The 6,816-nt window shown below is 31.9% G+C and overlaps 1 long non-coding RNA gene across 1 annotated transcript in view; it reads right to left on the reverse strand.

Annotated features, from left to right (window-relative positions):
• Window positions 6,056–6,816, reverse strand: part of LOC104710050 — a 1,261-nt gene continuing 500 nt past the window's right edge. Inside the window, exons 3-5 of the long non-coding RNA XR_754912.2 lie at window positions 6,677–6,814; window positions 6,489–6,588; window positions 6,056–6,412 (exon numbers count right to left, since the gene is read on the reverse strand). This is a non-coding gene — a long non-coding RNA (uncharacterized LOC104710050). The remainder of the gene's footprint in view (window positions 6,413–6,488; window positions 6,589–6,676; window positions 6,815–6,816) is intronic.

A 6,816-nucleotide genomic window follows, 5' to 3' on the forward strand; every position in this document is an offset into this window, starting at 1 on the left:
AACAACACAAACATTAAAGATAAAAAAAAAAACATATTACTTAATTAAAGTACACACACATTTTATTTAATTAATATATAGTTTAATGTCCAAATTTATTCCATATATTCTCAATCAGATCCTCTTTTAATTTGTGAAAAATTGTTTGCAAAAAATTGTATCCATTCACAGCTTGCCACATCGGCTTAGAACTGAGCCAAGATCAGTTCTACATCAAGAACTAAAAAAGTGTTCTAAGCCACTATTCATTATTTTTTTATTTTTTTTGGGCTAAGAACACCCCTCATGTTCTCCCTATAAAGATGGCCTAAGAAAAGGAGAGAGGGAAGTCAATCTTCCAAAACTTCTGATTTTATTATTTAAATTGCTACTCAAGTATGCAAAAAGGAAAACATTATGTTCACTTTATGGTTACTTTGAAAAGATAGGAATAAAAAGGTTTTCCAAGACATAGAAATGGAGCCAATTGATATTTTAAATCAAGCGGTTAATGATAAAGTTTTGTGGGAGGAGGCAAAATTTTACACAGAGAGTTATCTGAATCCTCTAAATTCTCCACCTTCTCTGGAGGATAGGGGTTCCTTTCCCCGTTGTTAGGTTGATGGTTCATGGAAAGGTATTGACCCTTTTCAAGGACTGGGCTGGTGGTGTTGCAATGGTGAAGATTCGACGCTTCTTCTTGGAGCACGGAGTCATCGACGTGGCCCTACCCCTTTACACGCGGAATTACAAGCTTTAATTTGGGCTATGGAGTCCTTATTGGTGGCTGGAGTAGACTGTCAAGTTTTTGAGTCAGAATGCGCAGAACTAGTTGCGATGGTGCAGGCGTCCGACGATTGACCGGCCTTTACGAAATTGCTGGAGGAATTTACGCTGCTCCGGTCATCTTACCCTTCTTTCACCCTAACCAGGATTTCTCGTGATTCCAATGTCATGGCAGATTGTCTTGCTCGGTCTTCAAGACCTTTAGTTTCTGAATCTACTTTTGTAAACTCTTATCCTCCTGATTGGGTGACCAATCGTGAAGTTCTCTTTTAATTAATTTAATGTTTGGTTGAAAAAAAAAAAGGAAAACATTAGTTAAAATTGGAAGGGGTAATTTCGTGATTAAAAAAGCAATTGATTACCCGATCCGAATTAGATGGAGCTCCGCGCATCTGATCGATAACCCGATAATTCTTCAATAGATACTCCTTCTGTCCCTCAAAGAATGATGTTTGAGAGATTTCACACAAATTAAGAAATAATGATTATTAATTTTAAATACAATATTATTTTCTTACGAAAAAAGTATTATATATTTATGAACCAATGACTATTTAGATTTTCAAATTTTCTTAATGATCACTTCTTAAAGTTTACAAAAGTTTAATATTTAATTAATTAAAAGTGGTAAAACATCAATCTTTATGGTGAATCTCTATATTCACCCCCTCTTCTCTCAGCCAATCAGAATCTTCCATCTAATATTTCATTTAAAACATAAATCAAAATTAAATTAAAAAGCAACCCAAATTAAGGAAACAAATTCTGTATACTTTTAATTAAGGAAAGTTAAATATTTGGCTTGGTTTAGATTTTTAAAACTAGAGTAGAATTATATGTCGGTTTGGATTTACAAATGAAGTGGTTAGGCTTTAGATTTTACAATTGAAACGAAATTATATGTCGGTTTGGGTTTACAAATAAGGTGGTTAGGATTTAGATTTTACAATCCTCCTCCAAAATTCCCGGAGACCTCAATTCCTCCGACTCTTACTCTCTCTCCATCTTCCAAGCACTCCAATTTCGACAACTTCCTTGAGAACAATCTCCCTCACCAGTCACCACTCACCACGAAACCTTAACTCTACAAACTCTCCTCAGGTCTCTCTGTTTGAAGCTCCGTCACCGTCACCATTCTCTCTTCGCTCATTATGACTTCGCCGTCTTCAATTAGGCAGCTACGTTCGACACGTTCCGCCACATCTCCACATTTCCACCATTGTTATTATATATATTCGTTATAAATATAAGAAAAATATATGTAGCTCAGTGGTATTAACTATTTAGCATCCCTTGATTTACAGAGGTTCAAATGTAGCTTTACTCAGTTTGGTTGAATTTTAATTTTTCAATTTAATCCAAAACGACGTCGTTAAATTGTTTTGTACTTTTGTAAAATGCTTTCACATTTATTGTTTGTTGACATGTTTCAAAGTTAAGTGGCTCCAATTCAAATTTATAATCATATAATCTATCTAAACTAACATATGAAAATAAAAATTAATTTATTTAGTAACAAATTTTATAAAATTACTTACAAATTTGTAAATTGACTCAAACTATTATTAGGATTATATAACTTTAGATGGTTTTAAATTGACTTAACCATCAAACTTGTAAGACGCCATGACTTACTAAAAATGTTACTAATTAAAACTAAAACTAATGTGACCAAGTAGAAATTATAAAGAAATATCAAGAATATTCTTGTGGAGTGAACCATAATTCCTAAAACTTGTGTTTTACTTTTATGTGGTGAAAATAAGTTATTATATTGTTTGATCAAATTTGACCTCCTTCTAGAAATAGTTCCCATTAACCGGAGAAGTTGTGGTGGTGACCGGTGATTGTGTGGGTAGCCAGGAGCCTCTATATATTAACTCATAATTACCTTTATACTAGGTTTGAACCCGCGGTACACCGCGAGACTATTTTTATTTTTATTCTGTATCTAAAACATTTAAATATTTTAGTAAACATATGTACATTTATTTTTTAAATAATTATCATTAATATTAGTTTTTTTCATTAAATATTTTCTAAGTTAAAAGATTTATACCATTAAAAAATTAATAAAATGTATGTACTAAACCGGTTGTGGACATGTATATACTTTCGCGGCTTTCGTAGGATAGTTAACTATTTTGTGAGTTAAAAATCTAAAATATATAAAATAAATTAATATTTTAAGTGTTAGTTCAAACCTGTAATGTCAGGTTGGTTCTGGAACAGATTTTTTTTACTTTAACCCGCAAAAAATTATCCTACAAAACCCATGGCCTCCATGGGAGTATATAGTCTGCACCCATATGTCCCGCTTGATTTTACAGGATTAGGATATGTGAACATTTTACTAATTCAAATCTTCTAGTTTTGTTTTAATGGTGAAAACGTGATAATATGTGTTAACCCGCCATGTGAGGTCTGATCCGCAATAGATTTAATGACTTTAACCCACAAAAATATTATTACTTTGATTAGAAGAAATTATTTCAAATTTTAGGAAAGTTATATTTATTTAATTAATTATCAAATTAGTATTTAATACAAATAGTAGTGGTTCCGATTTTTTTGGAAAGTTGGAATTATAGGAGAATAATTGTTTACAAAAATTAGAAATCTTATCATAATTTAATAAATTGTAAATTATAAAATATAACTATTTAATGCTAATGACAGTCTTGTAAATAGATGGCAACTTCAGGATTTATTTGCTAAATGTACTTAGAAAATGTATATATAGATAAATTTACACACAAACGACGAATTAACTTATGTTTTTTGGTATTCTCTCTATCCCATTATATAAGATTTGTTAGGTTTTTTTGTTCCATTTATCATAAGATTTTTTCAAATTTTTATGTACAATTTTTTATTAATTTAACAATTTATGACTATTTGAATTCTTTGGTATATTTTCCTGTTGGTTGTAATTTTATAAAGGGTGAGTTACTAGAATATTACATAAAAGCTTCCTTTTTACAAAAGTAACACACAATTGTTGGTAATTACTAGAATAAACTTTGTACCCATACTACCCTTGAAACTAGTGTTGAGAAAAAACGTAATTACGGCTAATGCCATTAGTGGAAAAAAAAATATTGGGAACTGGGAGAAAGTCTACCGATTCTTTGATGATACATTTATATAGGTGGCTGATTAAAGGTGTACGCCAGATATTTTTGGTACACTTAGTTGTAGTCTTGGTATACTTATCGGTCAACATAGATGGTACATTTAGTTGTAGTGTTGGTACACTTATCGGTGGACGTATATGTGTATCAAAAACTAAGTGTACCAAAAATATCTGACGTACACCTTCAACAGTCAATATGACCCAAAAGATATTTATGGTAGACTAATGGCCTGTTGCGATAGATTTATGCGACAGACCTCATCCTTTACAGATATTTTTGGTATACTTTGTGTGTTTTTCTCAATAGTTTTCGTAGTGTATTGGTAGACTTCTAGTCTGTGGTAGATTTAGTAGGCATTTTTGACAGCTGTAAAGTCTTACCAGAATAATACGAATTTGTTTGAGCTGGCAAAGACAGTCTAGTGTTGTGATAGACTTATTGGGGATAGATCTAAACACGTTTGCTGTTCTTCCGATTAATGGTGTTCATGTAATAAAGTTTGTAGCAGATTCATCAATCGTGTTCTGTTTATCGGCCGGAGCAAACGTCTTTTTCCTACTCAGTTTCGGAAATCTTTCCTCTGGGTTCATCCATGGAAGAGCAAGATATCGTTTCAGAAATCTATATAACTCACTTTTTATAGGTTTTTAATTTAGAAATCAGATGTTGAGATGAAAATCTATAATAGTTGAGTAAAAACCCCACAAGTGAAACCAAAAAAATAGACATAAGTCGTGAAAAAATCAAGTGAGGCAGGGAAAATTAGGGTTTTCAGTCGTATGTTAGAGGTAGAAGACGAGGATATTCTGGTAATTTCGGGTTCATTAAACCTAAAATCGAACGTGTACGTACATATAAACGTGTACGTACATATGAACGCATACGTACATAACGTTCTTGAGATTAGTGTACATACATAACGTTCTTTTGCTTAGTGTCCATAAATCCGTTTTAATGAACGATATTATTGTAATTTTGTAGTTATCTTCAACATATCTTCTTCTGCAACCCTAGCTAATATTGTCGTTGTTGTTCACCGGAAATGGAACAAGTAAGAGATGTTACTAGAAAAAGTAAGAGATGTTACTATAACAACCTATGTAATTCGTAATTGTTTATTTATTTATTATATTTCCGAGAGGTAATGAATAATAACCACACAAAATTACATTTTAACTATAGAGGGTAATATTTAGATAACATAAATATATAATACTCAGTTCAACTAGGTACAACTAAATATATATTTAGATTTACATTTATATTTAAAATATGAAAATGATAATTAAGGTTTATAAGAATTTCTTTACATATTGAACTATTAAATAACCATGTTTAATCAACAATACAAGAATTTATCATTTTCTAATATATACTATAGTTTTCACATAAAACACTCTTTAAAGTATAAGGAAGACTTAGTAAGTGATCACCTCAAATGAAGCAAAAGAGGTGAAACCCAACCTTTTCTGAACATTGTGTTATGAAAACCTTGTATATGCTAATTAATACTGATAAATCTTGTGGTCAACTGCTAATTAATAATTTATATTATAGTCCAACTGGAAATACGAAAAAATGCAAAAGTTCAACTATGAATATGAGAGTACAACTGGACAACTATGTATAATTATGTGTATACCAAATAATTTTTTATTAATATCATGTTGTCTTTGGTTCATTTTACCACACGTGTGATAAGTTTAAATGAATATCCCACCGCCAAAAATCTATTATTTATTCATTTTCACATGATCCATATTTAAACTTATTTTAATAGCTCTAGTACAGTTGCACCAAGTAGTTCAAGTTATACTCAAATTTTTTTAGTTGTACCTAAATGATCTAGTTGTACATAAAACCTCACATTCATCCTAAAATTCTATTAATTACAACCAAACAAATTTCAAAGCTCAAAATTCAACTTATAAAGATCATAGGTTTAGTTAAAAACCAAAGAGCCAAATTTTTAGATATAAAACACTCTTAATTACTTCGTCAGTCTTGATTGCTCACGAAACCAAAGAGTCAATTTTTTTTTTTTTCGGGGCAAACTGAGATTGATTGAATAATTAAAAGTTTCACACTCCATGAGAGGAGGAACCGGAAATAAGGAACCGGAAATAACCAGACAAAGCTTAGCAAACAAAGTTTTACTCTTTGGAAGTCTTAATAAGTTACACAAAAAAGAGCTGGATTTGTAATTGTTACAAAGAGCTAAGACATGACAGTATCTCAAACTCAGTTTCAGACTAACTAAGGAGAAGGATAAATAAATCTGTTCAAACACAGAGAAGAAAAGTAGAACATTTTGAGACAGTATATCAACTACTCCCATCTCGGTTTTTCCCCGGTTTGACTCTTCTTCTCCGGGTTTAAGAATCGCTTCGGTTGATAAAGTGTTGGAATCTATGCCGTCGTGGTCAATGGAATGGAAGCAGTTTCCCTTGTGGCTGCGTGGAGCCGCTTCTCATCATTGCGCAAAATTCCTCAAAGTTTATTTTTCCATCCTGTAACAGAGTTTAATACAAGGTATGAACAACCGGTTTTATGTTTTTAGATGTTGTCTTAGAGAGTGCGACTTACATTGTCGGTATCAACTTCGGATATAACTTCTTTTATGCTAGCTTCATCTCCCATTCCCTATTCCTTCATGGCACTTTCCAGCTCATCCCTAGTTATGTGCCTGTTGTATTACCAAAGCATTAACAACATTGGTACCTCGTAACATTACGAATCTTAATACTCTTAACAAGAAAATGGAAGAAACTTACCCACTGTTGTCTTTATCGAAGTGTTGGAATGCTTTGTATCTATGTCAGGAGGTCACATTAACTTACACCCATTGGTCCTGTTCTTGTTTCTCTGCTATAATCTATCAAGTCCTTCATACTATTTACCACCTCCGAGATCT

This window comes from Camelina sativa, chromosome 9, assembly GCF_000633955.1.
Source record: "Camelina sativa cultivar DH55 chromosome 9, Cs, whole genome shotgun sequence".
Classification (NCBI taxonomy): domain Eukaryota; kingdom Viridiplantae; phylum Streptophyta; class Magnoliopsida; order Brassicales; family Brassicaceae; genus Camelina; species Camelina sativa.